Source organism: Solanum stenotomum, chromosome 10 (assembly GCF_019186545.1).
Source record: "Solanum stenotomum isolate F172 chromosome 10, ASM1918654v1, whole genome shotgun sequence".
Taxonomy (NCBI): Eukaryota; Viridiplantae; Streptophyta; class Magnoliopsida; order Solanales; family Solanaceae; genus Solanum; species Solanum stenotomum.
In genome coordinates, this window is record NC_064291.1 from 20072734 (window position 1) to 20093109 (window position 20376).

General features: G+C 42.6%; 1 pseudogene; it reads left to right on the forward strand.

Annotated features, from left to right (window-relative positions):
* Positions 1-3384: 3384 nt before the first annotated feature.
* On the forward strand, positions 3385-11324 carry LOC125842800 (uncharacterized; annotated as a pseudogene).
* The last annotated feature ends 9052 nt before the right edge of the window (positions 11325-20376 follow it).

Below are 20376 nucleotides of genomic sequence, written 5' to 3' on the forward strand. Positions count from 1 at the left end.
TACCCATCTTGGTATGTAAGAGCCACGGGGTTTTGTGAAGATTTGAAATTTGTGATATTTCAGGCACTCCATTATCTCGGGATATCTATCGATCACCCCATGTATGGAAAGTCGTTTTTCCTCAATGATCGTTCTTAGCCGCTCAGACTTAAATCTATTCATTGATTTAGGTGGTGGGCCTTGTATTGGAGGTTCCAGTACTATTGCATGCACTAGAACTGAAGGAGTCAGAGTGGTGGATCGAGGATTTTTTATCCGAGATAGATCGTTTAGTAGTTTAGATCGTGACTCATTCCTCCGTGCCTCCATCAGCTCATCTTCATCAGAACCCATATTCTCACTGTCATATGTTGTTGGGTCGTTAGTGTAAAAACCAGTACTGTCAGAACTTGCAGCTGATAGCTCAATAGTTTTGTCATTGCCCTTGCCTTTCCCACCAGTTGTGGAAAGTTTAGTTGCCTTGTTCCTGGATGCAATTGCATCCTCATTAATTTCGATCCCTTTTTCTTTGCCTTAGGGTGGTGTGTTGCTACCTGTTTTGTTAGGTTTAGTCATATCTGCAAAAGATTGAGAAGAGTTAAGGGAAAAATCAAATAGAAGTTTAGGCAATCTACTGCAGGAAGACTCGCCAAGTGGATCGGCGAGTCGCCGAACCTCTTTTGCGAGCTACCTCGGACTCACCGAAAGGATTGGATTCAAATTATAGCAAGTCGGCGATGGTAAGGTCCTTTCGATGAACATGAGTTTGTCCACCGAAAGTTACAGTGCATGAGGGGGTTAGAATAGCATACAAAGGGTGATCAAGAATACTTCCCGCGAGTCGTCGAGTGCTTTCGGCGACCCATGGCTTATCACCAAAAGATATAGACTAAATCATCCAATTTGACAGGCTGTTAAGGGTGAGATGGAGACATTGGGCGAACCGCCAAATGATTCGGCGAGCTCGACCAAGCTCACCAAATGGCCCAACGTGCCTATTTTCAATCCACCTTCTCGAATTCAATCCCGCAAACCCCGAAAACAAAATCAAAGCATGCTCTAACAAAATTCAAATGAGACCCGTAGTACCCATTTCCCCGGGATACTCAAATTTCTCCCGGATTTTCCTAATATGGCGATTTGATGATATTTTCTCTTAAGAGTGGTGTCACCCGTTCTATCTTTGAGCAATTTTTTTACCTTTAGCGCAAACGTGGGCTACCAGACTTCACCCAGTTAATCTAATGACACGCAATAACAACACAATTCATTAAAAAGCATAAAAAAATTTGGGCATTCGACAATCAAACAATACGGGCAAGATTTTCAAATTAAAATATGCATTTAATCATTATAATCCTATCAGAAAGGCGCAACACATATCAATAAGATACGATCATTGCAAAAGAGTACAAACTATTCGAAAGTAAACTCGGGGTTTGGAGAACTAACCTTCTGTGCTGATTAAAATGTGATTGAAAAGCTAGGTGGCAAAGAAATGCAACTTCGAGCACGAATCAACCAACCAAAAAACTAGTGGAATATAAGAATATTGGAAATACTACCTTGGTGTGAGTTTGTGAAGATTAAAAGCGAGGGAAAGTGAGGGATTTAAAATTCTAGGACCTTTGGCCATTATAAACCGTCCAGTTCACACCCATTCGGCGATATTAGTTGCACTCGCCGATCCAGTTGGCGACACACCGAATGGTCATTTACCTCGCCGAGTTTTACAGGACCTTCAATCAAAGTGAAGGTCCAAACGGCGGTTTTCATCGAGATCGTCAACCTATTTGGGGATTCGCTGAATAGAACTATTAGCTTGCCAAACGCAATTTCCACACACTCTCCACAATTTAACTTGTTCATTCAACACACCATTATTTCTAAAACAATCAATAAAGCAGTAAAGGGTTTTGGGTTGCCTCCCAAACAGTGCCTTAGTTAATGTCGTGGTACGACGTAGGTTAACACCTAAACTTCACTTTTGGGGTTAGCCAAACATCACTTGGCAACCCCCTGCTTTGTGGCGGATGGAGATGAGGCATCACATGACCCGTAAGGTTCTCAAGCAGCTGAATGGATCTGGAATGAGAACCAATCATTTGTTTCATCACTTTGATGTTCTCATTCATCTCTTCCATCACCATATCATGCTCACTTTCCTTGTTGAAAATGATTGGGAGCATTCCTTCGACACGTTTACCCTCATTGTCCTTGGGCTTTACACATTCATGAGAGGTGATGTATCTGTCCTTCCTTTGCATTGGACTTCAATATCCACTATATTTTTGGCCAATTCATCCATTTGAGTCATCAGCGCGGCCAACATGAAGTCCTTCTCTACTTCTTGGGATGATTCAGCCGTGATATCAAGTGGGTGGGGTGTTATTGCATAAGGTTGTTGTGTAATACCCCCAGAATAACTTGGTCAGCCAATGCTTTGTTTCCGGGGAAAAGACTTTTGTAGAATCGGTCCAGGAGGACTATATCGGGGATTTCATGAATGGGCATCAAATCAAAAACGATTTAAACCTTGCCCATGCCTCTTGAATCCGTTCACCTTGGAATTGTTTGAAAGTTAGAATATGATCCCTAAACATCATTACTTCTAATGAAGGGAACTCCCTTTGCTCACGAGTACTGCTTGACATACTCATCTCCTTTTTTTCAAAACTCTAACAATCAAAATAAAATAAGAATTAAATTAGTAAAACTACAACAAAGAATAACAAAAAATTTACCAAACTAAGAATTAGCAAATAACACCACTCACCAGCAACGACGCCATTTTGATGTTTGCGTAATCAAGACACAACATCTGATGCAAGTGTCTACGATCGTACAATATTTTAGTAACCCAACCAAGTGTTGTATCGTTCCCAAGAGAGTGGTTTTGTGAATTTATAACAAAATAAAACTTAGTTATAACTATCAGCAAGCAAGATCCAATAATTATCTTAACCCATATTCGCTAAATCACACCCCAAGAATTGGGGTTTTTAGCCACATATCAAGAGATAGAAATTTGTACCTAAATGAGCTTGCATTCAAATGGGTATAAAGATTTAAGTCTTGTTACAGACCAAGAATGAAGAATCCAAGAGACCCAAGTCCAAATCCTCGAAGATGAAACCTTCTTTTTCTTCAAGTCTTCAAAACCCTCTCAAACTCAAAGCAAAAATACCAAAAAGTACTATTCAATATCAAAATTATAATAATTGTTCCACACTTAAAACGACAACTCTAACTAGTATTTATAGTTTTCACAGATTTGTGTTGCAGCGAATCATTCAGTGTCGTTAGTTGGAATCGCCGATCAACTCGGCAATTGGCCCTTTGGTACACTTCATCGTCGTCTTGAACCAGCCTTCAGCACCGTCGTGCTCTAGGTCATTGGGCGACATGGGACTGCTTTACGGAACTTCTCGACAATGCAACGACTGCTTCCTTTTTTCGCTGACTTTATCATTTCCTTCAGGGCTCAGTACACTAGAAGAAAAGGTGAAGTAAGACCCTTCGGCGACTCGTCAAGTGGACTCGGCAATCCTCAGGCCTTCATTTCTTCGTTCTTCTCAGCCTTTTCGTTCCTTTTTGCGACGTAATGTCCATGCTTTCCTTCAAACATGAAATACCTCAAACTTAAGGGTTTTCATTAGATATTGAGGTAAAATAAGCATTTGAGGACACAATTTCTATTAAAATATATCCCTAAATGAGTCCAATTTGTGGACTCATTAGCACTTAAGAAATTTGTTGAAGCTTTCTCTCAAGAGGGAGATGGAGCACTTAGATACCAAGGCCGTTTATATGTTCCATATGTGGATGAATTGAGAGAGCTAATCTTGTCAGAGGCTCATAATTCTCGGTATTCTATTTACTCGGGAGCCACCAAGATGTACCATGACTTGCGGGAAGTCTATTGGTGGAATTGTATGAAGAAAGACATTGTTGAGTTGGTGGCTAAGTTTCCTAATTGTCAACAAGTTAAGGTTGAGCATCAGAGACTAAGAGGGTTATCCCAAGATGTAGGCATTCCTACTTGGAAGTGGGAGGTTATAAATATGGACTTTTTTGTGGGTTGTGATATACCGTGAGTTTACGGTATTTCTAATACATTTCACTTACAAGTTGTGTGTGTCTAGGGCCTTTTTATATTGGTTTTTATGTATTTTATCATGTTTTGCAGGAAAGGTGTTCAGGCGCGGATGTTTAGAGACAGCTGAAGGAAATGCAGAAAAAAAGCATCCACGGAGGTCATCTACGGACCGTAGGTCCATTCACGGTCTGTAGGTGATAATCGTAGATCAGCAGGAATGTGTTGAGGACAAATCAGGGAAATCTGACCAAGTGTGGAACCACGGTGCCCATTGACGGTCCGTAGATTGATCTACGGACCGTACTGTTGATCCGTAGAGTGAGACTGCGAGGGTTCCAGTACCTGATTTTTGAAGATGCTAAGTATGGAGCTACGGAAGGGATTGACGGACCGTAGGTCGATCTACGGTCCGTGCTGCTGGTCCGTCGTTTGCTTCAGAGAAGCTGATTGTTGGATGCTGAAATATTTTCTAAGTCCCGAGTGACGGAAGGGACTTACGGACCGTAGATCAATCGACGGTCCGTAAGTCAGTCTCGTGGATCGAAGACGCGTACCTGAACAAAACTTTCCTTAATTTGTTTCCTTTTTTATTTAGGATTTGTTTTCTATAAATAGGACATGTAAACCTCGTTTTTGGGGGTTAGACACTATTATTCTATTTTTGCTTTGTAACTTTGGAGATTAATTTGCAACCCTAGCAATTATTGATTTCCCAAGTTCGTTTTGAAGATTTTGGCTTTGCAATTCAAGTTAATTTTCTGGGTTTATTATTCTCTTTACGTAAGTTCATGATTTCTCCATCTACAATTATGAATTGTGTTCTTGCTAATATGAGTAACTAAATCCACAACTAGGGTTGTGGGAACCATGATCGATTAACAAAGTATGAATAGTAAATAAGCAATTCTTGACTAGTATTTTGCATGCATTGATAATTCTTTCGTTTAGAAGTCTTTTTAACGGTGGCCAACGTTAGAACTCGCCTTGTTACTACTTGCCGGACCAAGGAGGTAATTAACAAGAAAAGAATTATCAACATAGATTTAGTGTGATACTATCTAATAGGCTAGTGTCGATTGGTGCGAAGTAATAACTAAGCCAAACATCGATTATGATGTCTAATATGAGGTAAAGGTAAGGGTTAGTAAATTATACACACGTAGCCGGACCAAGGTGCGGGGTGAAATTCTCTAGATGCCGGACCAAGGATTTAGAGATACCTAACTTATCACTTTGCATGTAATACACTAGAAAAGGATTGCTATTACTAGGATTACTGCGTTATGAGATTATGGGGAACACGTATACCCTAGTTATTTCTCTTATCTTGATAACAACCAAAGTTGAGTTTAATTATTGATTACTTATTAAGTTCTTACTATTTGTTTCACACAAGCACAACCCCCCTTTTTATTACCTGTTTCTGGAAATAATTTGACTAATCGAATATAATTGTTGGTTAAAAGTAAAGTCTAAACCATTTTCCTCGTGGGATCGATCTCAACCTACAAGTTGGGTTCTTTACTTGATAACGATCGCTTATGCTTCTGAAAGGAGGTGTAATTTGAGCGTATCAAATTTTGGCGCCGCTGCCGGGGAATCTGGCTTTTAGATTTAGTTTTAACTACAATATTGAACGTTAGTCAAATATTTCCTAATTTTTTTTTTTTTCTTTGTTTTTGTCTCTCTCAGGTTCAGACTCTAGTGTATGCCAAGTACACGGAGCCAAGGCGAACCACTTACTCCGTACGATCCAGAGTTGAACAGAACTTTGCGAAGAATGAACAATCAAGGACTTCCAGTTCATCCTATCGGAGGAAATCTAGATGAAGCAGTTGAGTTACAGCAGCCAAGAGTAGTTGGTGGGGAAAACCGGGGTCTAGCTGAAAATCAATTGGGAGATGCAATGAGAGTGCATGGTCCACCAGGCCCACAACACCATGACAACTATCGGGGCAACGTCGACATAGCAGATTCCGATGGACCCATCGTCCTACCTCCTCTACCTCCAGGGCACACATTTGTGGTGACTAGTAGTTTGATGCAGATGCTTACAGCAAGAGGCTTATTTTCAGGATCGCCATCGGAGGATCCACATGCTCACTTAGCCAAGCTCAGGGTGGTTTGCAAAAGTTGTGTAGGCAGACCAGACTTGGATATGAACGTCATTGGGTTACGAGTGTTCCCTCTGTCACTGACAGGCGATGCTGCAGTATGGTTCACTGAGCTTCCTTATAACTCAATTTTCACATGGGACCAACTAGCAGAGGTATTTAAAGCAAAGTACTATCCAGTATCTAAGAAGCTCAATCACAAAGATCGGGTCAATAATTTTGTGGCATTACCTGGAGAGTCTGTGAGTAGCTCGTGGGACAGATTCACTGCCTTCGTAAGAAGTGTCCCAAATCACCGTATTGATGATGAGTCACTGAAGGAATATTTCTATCGAGGTCAGGATGATAACAATAAAGCAGTACTTGACACTATTGCTGGAGGTTCATATGGTGATTGTACATACGCACAGATTGCTGAAAAATTGGAGAGGATCTCTCGCAATAATAAAGCGTGGAGCACTAGAAGGTCAGATACTGGGAGAAACACATTCGCTGTTCATAATGCTACTGTTAACTCTGCAGATGATATTCGTGAGGAGATGGCTCAGATGAGGACAGAGTTGGGGTTAGTATTGAAGCATGTGAGTGGAGGAGCAGAGAAGGTAAATGCTGTAAATTACTTAACTAGAACTCCACCACCAGTTGAGGAGTGTTACTATGAAGAGGACACTTATGCGGTGAATGATCAGACGGGGGGTTTCCGACCAAACGCCCAAGGATCCAACACGGAAAATTGGCGGCAAGGTCAAGGGAGCCAAGGTCGGAACTATGGAAATTACAACCGAGAAGGTCACTATGTCCGAGATGGGAACTTCAATCGTGACAACAACTACAACAGGAACAACTTTGGCAACAGAAACGATCGGGTTGGACCCTATGTTCCCCCTCAAAATCGGGAATCTGGTGCTAGGGAAGTTGGAGGTAATATGACGCGTATTGAAGATATGCTGCAGAAGATGATGAGAAGGTTTGATGCCACTGATGAGAATGTGAAGGAGATGAGAAACGACTTATCCGGTATTGGTCAAAAGGTTGATGCCCATGCAGTGTCAATAAAGCATCTAGAGCAACAGATGACGCAGTTGTCTACTACAGTGAACCCGCGTCAACCTGGCACTCTTCCTAGCAACACCATCCAGAATCCGAAGAATGATGGGCATTGTATGGCAATTACCACTCGAGGAGGCAAGCAAACCGTAGATCCACCTATGCCGTCTATGGTAGAAGTTGAGAATAGAAAAGAAGATGATGTGGTGAAAGTTAGAGAGGAGTCAGAGGTTGTGACAGAACAAGAAGTGGAGGTACCTCAGAAAGTGGTTCCCATACCTAGACCTCCACCACCTTTTCCTCAAAGGTTAGTGAAGAAGACTGAAGATGGGAAATATCGCAGGTTTATCACTATGTTGAAGCAGCTTTCTATCAATGTCCCTTTGATAGAAGCCTTGGAGCAAATGCCTGGATATGCAAAATTCATGAAAGATATGGTGACAAAGAAAAGGTCTGTGAGTTTTGAAGATGATGATAGATTGCAGCATTGTAGTGCTATTGCTACAAGATCTCTGGTGCAGAAGAAGGAAGACCCTGGTGCTTTCACGATCCCATGTACTATAGGGTTATTACACTTTGCTAAGGCATTGTGTGATCTTGGTGCTAGCATCAACCTCATGCCTTTATCTATTTACAAGAAGTTGGGTCTAGGGGATCCAAAGCCCACGGCGATGCGGTTACTTATGGCTGATCGGACTGTGAAGAGGCCCATAGGTGTGCTCCATGATGTTCTAGTGAAAGTAGAGTCTTTCATCTTTCCGGCAGATTTTGTGATCCTGGACTGTGAGGTTGATTTTGAGGTTCCCATCATCCTTGGGAGACCATTCCTTGCCACAGGGCGTGCGTTAGTTGATATGGAAAAAGGACAGATGAAGTTCAGACTGAACAATGAAGAAGCAACTTTCAATATCTGTAGATCCATGAAGCAGAATGGTGAGCTACAAACAATATCTGCTATAACTTACAGAGTGGAGAGTGGGTCAGAAGTACAAATTGAAGAGCGATTAGGTGTTGAGGCACTAGCAGCAGTCATGATGAATTTTGATAGTGATGGTATTGAAGAATATGATGAGTTGGTAGCCGCGCTTGAAAAGGGTGAATACCGCTCCAAACCAAAGAAGTATGAGCTAGACATGAAGAATCGCGAGTCCCCACCCACAAGACCATCAATTGTGGAGGCACCGAAATTGGAGCTTAAAGCTCTACCACCACACTTGAGGTATGTATATTTAGGCGAAAAGAATACTTTGCCGGTCATCATTGCAGCAGATTTGAATGCAAGGCAAGTAGAGTGTTTGGTGACTGTATTAAAGAAGTTCAAGCGAGCGATTGGGTGGACTATTGCAGATATTATTGGGATTCCCCCCGGTATCTGTTCTCACAAAATCCAACTCATGCCAGATCATAAGCCCAGTGTTGAGCACCAGAGAAGATTAAATCCACCTATGCAAGAGGTAGTCAAAAAGGAGATCATCAAGTGGCTGGATGCGGGAGTTATTTATCCCATCTCAGATAGTAATTGGGTGTGTCCTGTGCAATGTGTACCTAAAAAAGGTGGTATGACTGTGGTTCCAAATGAAAGAAATGAGCTTGTTCCAATGAGGCCTGTCACTGGATGGAGAGTTTGCATGGATTACCGGAAGTTGAATGCGTGGACTGAGAAAGACCACTTCCCTATGCCATTCATGGATCAGATGTTAGATAGACTTGCAGGCAAGGGTTGGTATTGTTTTCTTGATGGGTATTCGGGCTACAATCAAATTTCTATAGCTCCAGAAGACCAAGAGAAGACCACCTTCACTTGCCCATATGGGACTTTTGCGTTCAAACGAATGCCCTTCGGATTGTGCAATGCTCCAGCGACCTTCCAGAGATGTATGATGTCGATATTTTCTGATATGGTGGAGGACACTATTGAGGTGTTCATGGATGATTTTTCAGTGGTAGGTGATTCGTTTGATCACTGTCTAAAACATCTGGCCGAGGTGCTCAAAAGATGTGAAGACTGCAACTTGGTGCTGAATTGGGAGAAATGTCATTTCATGGTAAAAGAAGGTATAGTGTTGGGTCATCGAATTTCAGAGAAAGGTATTGAGGTTGATAGAGCTAAAGTCGAGGTAATAGAAAAGCTTCCACCACCTATCTCTGTAAAAGGTGTTAGAAGTTTTCTTGGGCATGCAGGTTTTTATAGGAGATTCATCAAAGATTTCTCAAAAATTGCACATCCCTTGTGCAAACTGCTCGAGAAGGAGAATAAGTTCTGCTTTGATGATGCTTGTCTTAGAGCATTTGGAGAGTTGAAGGAAAAGTTGGTTACAGCACCTATCATTATTTCACCAGATTGGGAACAACCGTTTGAGGTAATGTGTGATGCGAGTGGAGTGGCGCTTGGTGTAGTATTGGGTCAAAGGCGTGAGAAAATTCTTCACCCTATTTACTATGCTAGCAAAGCTCTGAATGTGGCCCAGAAGAATTATACAGTGACCGAACAAGAACTTCTTGCGGTGGTTTTTGCATTCGAAAAATTTCGTTCCTACTTGCTTGGTACTAAGGTCATCGTGCATACTGACCATTCTGCATTGAGGTATTTGATGGCGAAAAAGGATGCAAAACCACAATTGATCAGATGGGTATTGTTGCTGCAAGAGTTTGATTTTGTGGTAAAAGATAGAAAGGGAACCGAAAATCAAGTTGCCGACCACTTGTCCAGATTAGAGGAAGAGGCCATGCTAAAGCTTGGAGATAGGGCTGAAATTAATGATGCGTTTCCAGATGAACAGGTATTGGCTGCTTCTAACGATTTGATTCCTTGGTTCGCAGACTTTGCTAATTATTTGGCAAGTGACATTGTGCCACCCGATTTGTCTTTTCACCAAAGAAAGAAATTTATGCATGATGTGAAGAAATTCTTTTGGGACGAACCTTATTTGTATCGTAGTTGTGCTGATGGGATTATTCGTCGCTGTGTGCCTGAGGTTGAAATGCTGAGTGTACTTGAAGCATGTCATTCATCACCCGTTGGTGGGCATCATAGTGGTATTCGGACTGCACATAAGATTTTGCAGTGTGGGTACTACTGGCCTACCATCCACCAAGACGCTCATGATTTCGCCAAGTCTTGTGATCGGTGCCAAAGAGATGGAGGAATTTCAAAGAGACAAGAGCTCCCTATGAATCCCATATTGGTGATCGAATTGTTTGATGTATGGGGCATTGATTTCATGGGCCCATTTGTGAGTTCATATGGGATGAAATATATTCTGGTCGCGGTTGATTATGTATCGAAGTGGGTGGAAGCAGTAGCACTCCCCAACAACGAAGGTAAAAGTGTCACCGCATTCCTGAAAAAGAATATCTTCTCCAGATTTGGTACACCAAGGGCTGTTATTAGCGATGGAGGCTCTCACTTTTGTAACAAGTTGTTCAAAACACTACTTGAGAAATATGGTGTCCGTCACAATGTAGCCACTCCTTATCATCCACAGACTAGCGGTCAAGTTGAGGTGTCCAACAGAGAAATAAAACAGATATTGGCGAAGACTGTGAACGCCAATCGAACTGATTGGTCAAGGAAGCTTGATGATGCTCTATGGGCATATCGCACTGCATACAAGACCCCCATAGGTATGTCGCCTTACCAACTTGTATATGGGAAGTCTTGTCATTTACCAGTAGAGTTAGAGCACAAAGCTATGTGGGCAATGAAGAAGTTAAATTTGGATTGGGTCACTGCATCTAATCAAAGGATGAACGACTTGAACGTGCTTGATGAGTTCCGCCTAAAAGCTTATGAAAGTTCAGCCTTATACAAAGAGAAGATGAAGAGGTATCATGATCAAAGAATTGAAAAGCGAGAATTTGTGGTTGGCGATCGTGTGCTGCTATTCAACTCTAGGTTGCGCTTGTTTCCAGGCAAACTCAAGTCCAAGTGGACTGGGCCATTTTTGCTCACAAAAGTGCTCTCGCATGGAGCGGTTGAGCTTGAAAATAAGGATGGAACAAGGTTTTTGGTGAACGGGCAAAGGATAAAGATCTATCTGGGAAATGCTGAAACTGTGCAAGAAGTGATTGAGGTCTGCAATCTTGATGAAGTTTGAATAATCAAGATACCTGCGTCGTGCCGCGACGTTAAATCAAGCGCTGCTTGGGAGGCAACCCAAGATGTAAAATCTAGCCAACAATAGGGTTCTGTTTTACATTATGTAGTTTAGCTTTCTTTGATTACTTGCGTTTTTGTATCAATGTAGGTAGGGGTTTCAGTATTTTAGTTCTTAGTGTTAGCTAGAAGTAATATAGGGTTCGTGTCTAAAAAGTGTCCAGAAAATAAAAAAAAATAGCCTATTGGTTGCTTCATGTGCAGGTACACCATGCAAGAAATCTGCAGAAAATGATCTGGTGTAGAGGTTTACGGACCTCATCGACGGTCCGTCGATCGATCCACAGACCGTCAATGGTATCCGTAGATCCCAGGTAAGTCCCTAATCATTGTCCTAGTATAATTGTGATCTACGGTCATGATCTACGGACCGTAGATAGACTCACGGACCGTAGACGGGGTCTCGTGAGTCCACACCTTACAGTTAACTGACCCGACCCGGACCCCCATTACTTAAAACCCCCATTGTTTCAAATCATTTCCCTTCCCTCCATTGCTCCCACAACCGTTTCTCCCACTCTTTAAACTCCCCAAATCACTCCATAACCACCACATAATATCCTCCCTTCCATATATTCCCAACACCCTTTCCATACCATAATCAACCCATTCCATAATCTGATAAAAAGGGTACGGTGTTTGGTCAGTGACGAAAAGGTGACTCCTTGGTCTTGCTAAATCATAGTACCATCACGCAATCACCCCACCCCTTGTTGCTTGTAAGGTAATAGACTTTCTCTTCACTTTGAATTTCAATTCATAGATTGAATATAGATGGTCGAGAGTGGGTCTTGACCTTAGGTAATTGTTAGATGAAATTGCATGCTAAACTTGAATAGTACAATGCCCTTGAAATGATAGATAGTGATTGTATAGCTTTAATTGTGATGTAAGTTTATATGATCGTAAATACTACGTGCTAGTTTCAACTTAGGGTTCCACATCTAGTCTAAAGTGTTGGGTATAATAATCAGTAGGAATCTTAAGAATGACGAACTAGCATATTTCAATTGTGTATATGCATGATTAGGTTATGTTATTATTGAAACCAAAAGCGAAAAAAGTATGATACCTGGCACTGTTTGCTCCACGATACCCCGTCTACGGACCGTAGATGGGGTTCGTCATTTGATGCACCTACAAATTTTCACCAAGTGTAAAACCACGGATGTAGACTACGGTCCGTAGATACATCTACGGACCGTTCTGTACTTCCGTGGTTTTCATCTGGGACCTATATTTCAGGCACCCTGATCCACGAAAGAGATCCACGGACCATAGATCAGTCTACGGACCGTAGGTCTCCTCCGTGGATGACTTCTGTAGCATCTGTCAAAAAAAAATTTTGGACATAGTTTGGGCCTCTAAATGAGTCCTTTTGCTGCATATGGTTAGTTTTGGCACTAATGACGTTCCTACAGGTACGATGGCACCCAAGAAGATGGTGTCCTACTCGAAACGGGGCAAGTCCAAATCGGTTGCCCCTAGCTTTCGGTTGATTGATGAGGACACCGAGAACGACTCTGACCCCGCATATGTGCCTCTAAACCCTAGGGCCTCTCGCACAACACCCAGGAACACCCCCCGGAAGGTGATCCCCGACGTTGTCACTGTCTCCCAGTCTGATGAGGAGCACACACTGATCGGGTCACCAACTAGGCTGCTTCCAGTTCGGAGGGTCCTATGTCCGGCTCCGAGTCTACCCATGAATCAGGCTCCCAATCATCACAATCAGAGTTTGTCCATGCTACAGGGTCCAACGCCAAATCGTCCACAGGGTCTGGAGAGAATGACCAAGCAGCCTCGTTTGATGAGGCAACTAGTTCAGAGGCCATCCCGGCACCAAGGAATGATGAACCCGCTCTGGTAGCAGGGGAGCTAAATAGGTGGTGTGTCGAGGGTCAATGGCAGATCTATCGGGATGCAAAGATGGTGAATGACAAACAGAAAATGGCCCGATTAATACAAGAGGAGCGCAGAGTCCTTACGGGGAGCTTGCATACTGTGCCAGATATTCACCGGCTTTTCAAACTTCACAAGTGTAACTGGATGGCCCGAGATCCAGGGACGTATAGCGAGGAGATTGTCCGGGAGTTCTATGCGTTCTATGCTGCCACTCTCCGCGGGTCCCCAAGCGGTCAAAGCCACTAGCGCAGGCCCCGCTCACTTCCACCTTGGTTTGAGGGTGTCTGGTGGATATATCACCCGCCATCATTAGCCGGTTTCTCTATGGTCCTACCACGGGCCACTCTTCGTCTCCTAACATGTCGGAATTTGATTACCGCTGGGACATCGTGCGGAGTGGCACTTTCCAGAGGAATACTGAGCAGCGTGAGGCTGTGATACTATGGCTGGCCAGGTACATTGCTACAGATGCCGAGCGTGCAGAATGGGTCGCTGCTCCACGGTTGGGCATCCGGAAGGCCACATTGAACTTCGTAGCAAAATTCTTCTGGCTATTGGTACGCAACAGAGTGTCGCCCACAAAAGCGGACAATCAGGTCACTTGGGACAGAGCGGTGATAGTTGCTGCATTGGTGGCGGGAGTAGAGATCGACTTTGCCCGAATGCTGCTGGCAGAGATCCACGAGAGAGCTTTCAGGACCTCCACTACTTACCCTTTCCCCTGTCTGATATTTCACTTGTGCAGGGACTCTGGAGTGCCGATCTGGCATTGTGACAGGCTAGTCCACCCTACAGGGGCATTGGACATCGGCCTTATTCGGGATGACACGAATGTGGCAGCACCTCGCAGAGAGCCCCAGATTGAGGTACCCCCTTTAAGCTCTGATCTTGCAGACACTGTGGGGCAGGCACAGGGATGTGACCCTATTATCCCAGACCACACCGACACTGTCCCAGGCTCCTCTTCTCAGGCAGCTAGTGTTGCCCCTAGTTCTTCGCGGTCTACAACACCGTTAAGAGCGACGGTTGTCCCGATGACCAGAGTACAAAAGTTAGAGGCGCAGATGGCCATACTGCTGCATCACATCCAGCTTGGATGCAAAAGTCAATTGCCGAGTCCGAGGCTAGATTGGAGCGCAGGATGGAGGGGATGATGGACCGTAAGGTCCTGACTGTTAATAAGCGGCTTGACGCCTTTGAGTTGCGAGTCCTCGAGCGATCAGTTCCGGCCACAGATTTATCTACTTTGCAGGCTGACATAGCCAGCCTCCAGACTGATGTGGATGCCATTCTTGTTGCACCTTCAGTTGAGAGTCCGGCGGCTCCTACTGCACTGGCTGATAATACAGTGCTAAATGCTCTATTCAGTGGCATCGCCGAGGAGGGGCCTGCACCGACACATGCCAAGGGCAAGCGGCACCGTTCTCATCGCACGGAGGAAGAGAAAGCTCAGAATAGATAGCGCCGGTAGGAGAAGGAGGCTAGGAGGGCCTCGATTGCAGATGAAGAGTTGCGCCAGCAGAGGGTGCGTGAGAGAGCTGCAGGGGCATCGAGCTCTGCTCCGGTTGCAGAGGATCAACCTATTTTGAGAGGCGTTGCGAGCACCACTGATGGTGCGAAGCGTTTGATAGAATGCACTACTGAGGGTGCTCGGAGTGCTGAGGTGGGCACTACTGAGGGTTGCCCCACTGATGTTCCAGAGGGCTCCGGGAAACCGGATCCCCCTGCTTGTTGATGATTCGCCGGCGCTTTGCGCCACAAGTTTGCTTCACTCAAATCCATTCACTTTTACTGTCTATGTATGCAATTGTGGGCAATTGCATCTATTTTTGTTGGGGGTGGGGTAAATGGATCGTGAGTGATAGGGTGAAGCCTGAGTAACCCAACTCATGTATCCTCTCTTAGGGTTTTCTTGCCTGTGTTCTTTTACCCCAAGAGACTGTTTAATTTTAGTTGAACCGGCATGTCTTAGGATTGTGTGTGTAGAAGCATGATACAGAACGAAGCATGATGGCATGGCTTAGAAAAAAAATGATACCCGTCAGATTCTGGGTTGTATGCTAGAAGTAGGCTACGAGTTGCTGATTGTGTTGGCTCTGAGTATGACATAGTAACAATCGACTTGATTGCATGATTAGACCTGAAACTTGAACTGGGTCGTCTGATAATCTGATAATGAAACTTGTGCCAAGAGTGGGTGAGAATCGTTGACTGTTCAAACAGTTTTGTGCAAAACTAGAACTTGCCCGGTTAGTCCTGCTAAGACAATTCAATCTAGAGGATAGGAAGTGATCATAGGCCGTTGTTCTAAAAAAACCCATAAATTGCCTAGAAAGATTCAACCAAATGAAATAACTGTTCCCTTTGATCCAATTTTGAGCCTAAAAATAAACCATTTCTTTCTAAAACCCCGAACTCACCTTCCCATAATCTACTATGTTGGCCCCGGTCCCTCCTTGGACATGTACACTTTGACTTAGGCCAAAAGCCTAAGTTGAGGGTGGCTAATGTAAAAAGTAACTTCAATCTTGGCCCTGACTTGACATCGGGTATTGTGAACCTCAACTAACGGAAAATCCATAAGTTGAGGGTGGCTATGAAAGAGGAAACTGAAAGAAAAATGGGGATGAAAAGAGTGAAAAAAAAAAAAATAAAAATATAAATAAATAAATTTGGGGGAAACGTAAGGAAAGGATGTGAATTATTCAAAGAGAAAGGAGCAATTAAATAAAAAGGAATTGAGCTACAAAGTTTAAAGTCACTTCCGTGGTTGAAGAAAATCAAGGGAAAGCGGTAAAGCAATAATATGACAAAAGTAGGGCAAAAAGAGGTTAAAAGCCTAGTGTAATGACAAGGAGGGCAGAAAGTCACTAAACAGTACCCAAATGTACCACACCTGACCCTGAGCCTACGTTACAAGCCAATAAAGTCCTATAGTGATCCTGGAGTCTAGTTTGAAGAGTCTGAGCAGTGAAAATAAGGGCAAGCTTATGGCAGTAAGCACGAACTGTATTTGAAATTACTTCTGAGCGTGAGTGTTGAATAAATCCTTGTACCATGAATGAAATCAAATTTTTGCTAAAAGAGGATTTCGTTTGAAGTAAGGGCACTAGTTCCATTGTTGGAAAGTTGGTATCTGGGTGACAGTGAGAAGGTGTCTGTTGTGTGTCAGTTGGTTGGTCTGTGTCATGATGGGATCCACATGAGTTGGCTTATCGAGTCTAAGAACACGAATGTGCACCCGAACAATGAGGAGGTAGAGAGCCATGTGATTGCTTGAGTAGAAATGCTTGCTTCTATACAAGTGTCGTTTAGAGTTCTAGTGCGTCGCTTGAGGACAAACAACGAATTTAAGTTGAGGGTGTTGATATACCGTGAGTTTACGGTATTTCTAATACATTTCACTTACAAGTTGTGTGTGTCTAGGGCCTTTTTATATTGGTTTTTATGTATTTTATCATGTTTTGCAGGAAAGGTGTTCAGGCGCGGAAGTTTAGAGACAGCTGAAGGAAATGCAGAAAAAGGCATCCACGGAGGTCATCTACGGACCGTAGGTCCATTCACGGTCCGTAGGTGATGACCGTAGATCAGCAGGAATGTGTTGAGGACAAATCAGGGAAATCTGACCAAGTGTGGAACCACGGTGCCCATTGACGGTCCGTAGATTGATCTACGGACCGTACTGTTGATCCGTAGAGTGAGACTGCGAGGGTTCCAGTACCTGATTTTTGAAGATGCTAAGTATGGAGCTACGGAAGGGATTGACGGACCGTAGGTCGATCTACGGTCCGTGCTGCTGGTCCGTCGTTTGCTTCAGAGAAGCTGATTGTTGGATGCTGAAATATTTTCTAAGTCCCGAGTGACGGAAGGGACTTACGGACCGTAGATCAATCGACGGTCCGTAGGTCAGTCTCGTGGATCGAAGACGCGTACCTGAACAAAACTTTCCTTAATTTGTTTCCTTTTTTATTTAGGATTTGTTTTCTATAAATAGGACATGTAAACCTCGTTTTTAGGGGTTAGACACTATTATTCTATTTTTGCTTTGTAACTTTGGAGATTAATTTGCAACCCTAGCAATTATTGATTTCCCAAGTTCGTTTTGAAGATTTTGGCTTTGCAATTCAAGTTAATTTTCTGGGTTTATTATTCTCTTTACGTAAGTTCATGATTTCTCCATCTACAATTATGAATTGTGTTCTTGCTAATATGAGTAACTAAATCCACAACTAGGGTTGTGGGAACCATGATCAATTAACAAAGTATGAATAGTAAATAAGCAATTCTTGACTAGTATTTTGCATGCATTGATAATTCTTTCGTTTAGAAGTCTTTTTAACGGTGGCCAACGTTAGAACTCGCCTTGTTACTACTTGCCGGACCAAGGAGGTAATTAACAAGAAAAGAATTATCAACATAGATTTAGTGTGATACTATCTAATAGGCTAGTGTCGATTGGTGCGAAGTAATAACTAAGCCAAACATCGATTATGATGTCTAATATGAGGTAAAGGTAAGGGTTAGTAAATTATACACACGTAGCCGGACCAAGGTGCGGGGTGAAATTCTCTAGATGCCAGACCAAAGATTTAGAGATACCTAACTTATCACTTTGCATGTAATACACTAGAAAAGGATTGCTATTACTAGGATTACTGTGTTATGAGATTATGGGGAACACGTATACCCTAGTTATTTCTTTTAACTTGATAACAACCAAAGTTGAATTTAATTATTGATTACAATATTAAGTCTTACTATTTGTTTTACACAAGCACAACCCTCCTTTTTATTACCTGTTTCTGGAAATAATTTGACTAATCGAATATAGTCGTTGGTTAAAAGTAAAGTCTAAACCATTTTCCTCGTGGGATCGATCCCAACCTACAAGTTGGGTTCTTTACTTGATAACGATCGCTTATGCTTCTGAAAGGAGGTGTAATTTGAGCGTATCAGGTTGCCCCGTACTCGGAGACAACAAGACTCTATTTGGGTTATTGTAGAACGGATGACAAAATCGACTCACTTTATTCCCGTCAAGGTTTTCTATTCACCGGAGGCCTATCCCAAGTTGTATATAAGAGAAATGGTGAAATTTCATGGAGCGCCTTTATCCAATATTTCCGATCGTGGCCCTTAGTTTACTTCTCACTTTTGGAGATCCTTTCAAAAGGGTCTTGGCACCAACGTTAAGCTTAGTTTGGCTTTTCATCCCTAAAGCGATGGGCAAGCGGAGCATACCATCCAAACATAAGAAGATATGTTAAAGGCATGTGTAATTAACTTTAAGAGTAATTGGGATGACAATTTTCCATTGGTAGAGTTTACCTACACTAATAGCAATCTCTCAAGTATTGGTATGGCTCCATTTGAGGCATTGTATGGTAGGAGGTGTAGATATCCTATAGGCTGGTTTGAGTTGGGAGAAATGGCTTTGATAGGCCACGCATTATTTTTAGAGGCCATTGAGAAAGTTCGACTCGTTAGAGAAAGATTGAGAATGGCTCAAAGTCGGCAAAAGTCTTACGCCAATGTTAGGAGAAGGGATCTAGAATTTGAGGTTAACGATTGGGTCTACTTTAAAATTTCACCCATGAAGGGTGTGATGATATTTGGCAAGAAAGGGAAGCTTAGTCCCAGTATGTAGGCCTAAACCACTTTGAGGCGTATTGATAAGGTTGCCTATGAGTTTGATTTTCCAAGTGAGTTGGCTTCGGGACATCCGGTGTTTCATCTCTCTATACTAAAGAAGTATGTTAGAGATCCAACATCCATAGTCCCGTTAGAAGGGTTGGGGGTTGATGAAAGTCTTTCGTATGAGGAAGTTTAGGTAGAAATTTTAGACCGGCAAGTTAAGGGATTGAGAAACAAGGAAATAACTTTCGTGAAGGTTTCGTGGAGGTATCAACTTGTTGAGGGTGCTATTTGGGAGCCGAGGCCGATATGAAGTCCCGCTACCCTCATCTTTTTCATTATCCTCATGTTCTAGCTTGAGGTAAGTAGTTCTTCTTGAGTTTTTCTTGTTTTGGGAGTCATGTGTGTTATTTCAGATTGTCAATCATTTCCCTATGTTATGCATGTTCATGAGAATTTATGTTTAGTATGGAAATGAGTTTATATGATTAATTTTCCTCATATAGTTGTGCATTGCTTAAGGGTTGGCTATATGCTTCATGAGATGAATCGTTGAACATTCTTTGATTATGCTTTCTCAGAGTAAATTGCATAAAGGCTCCATGAGATTTTTTTGAGCATGTTTTGTTTAGTTTGGAGAGGGTAGTTCCTCCTATGAACATGAGAAATCTTGAGAGTTTGTGCATGATGGGTTGATAGATGTAGTTCCTACTTCCTTGAGATGCACTGAATATGTTTAAGTTGGAGTTGATGTATCCTCTTTTGAATAGTGCATTAATTTAATGTTGTATGCACGATGGCCTGTTAGTCTTGAGTCTTTACTTAGTAAGGTGTCTAGATCATCATTCGAGGACAAATGATTTCAAGGGGGGAGATATTGTAACACTCAAGAAATTAGTAGACTAAAATAGAGCTTAACGTAAGGGTTATAGTATTAGAAGTAACTCCCCATACTCAAAATATATATTTTCGTGTTATAACGTTAAGGTACCATCCCTCAAGCACCAATCAAGAGCCCTTGAGGAGGACCCTAGGAAAATTGCCAAAAAGTAGTAAAGTAACTCCCCGTACTCAAAAATTTCGTTGAAGTGTATTCCTTCCCATTATGAGACCTCAAAACTTCAATCTTACAATTACTTTGGTTTTCCACCAATTTCTTGAATTTCCAAGAAAACACCAGCAACTTCTGACTTGGATTTCAAGAAAAAAATCCAACACATTCTTGTAAAATTGTCAATGAAAAGAACGTAATAGATACTACCTTGTGGTGATGGAGTTCTTTGAGGCCGTGCGAGATCATTGTGAACTAGTTATAGCTTTTGTGAGGCTCTCTTGGTTGATTTTGGAAATGACTTTCTGTGTTGTTTACCAAATTGACAGGCATGACATCCTGTGGAATTTGCTTCCAAATAATGTAAGTTCTCCACCATCTTCAACTTTTG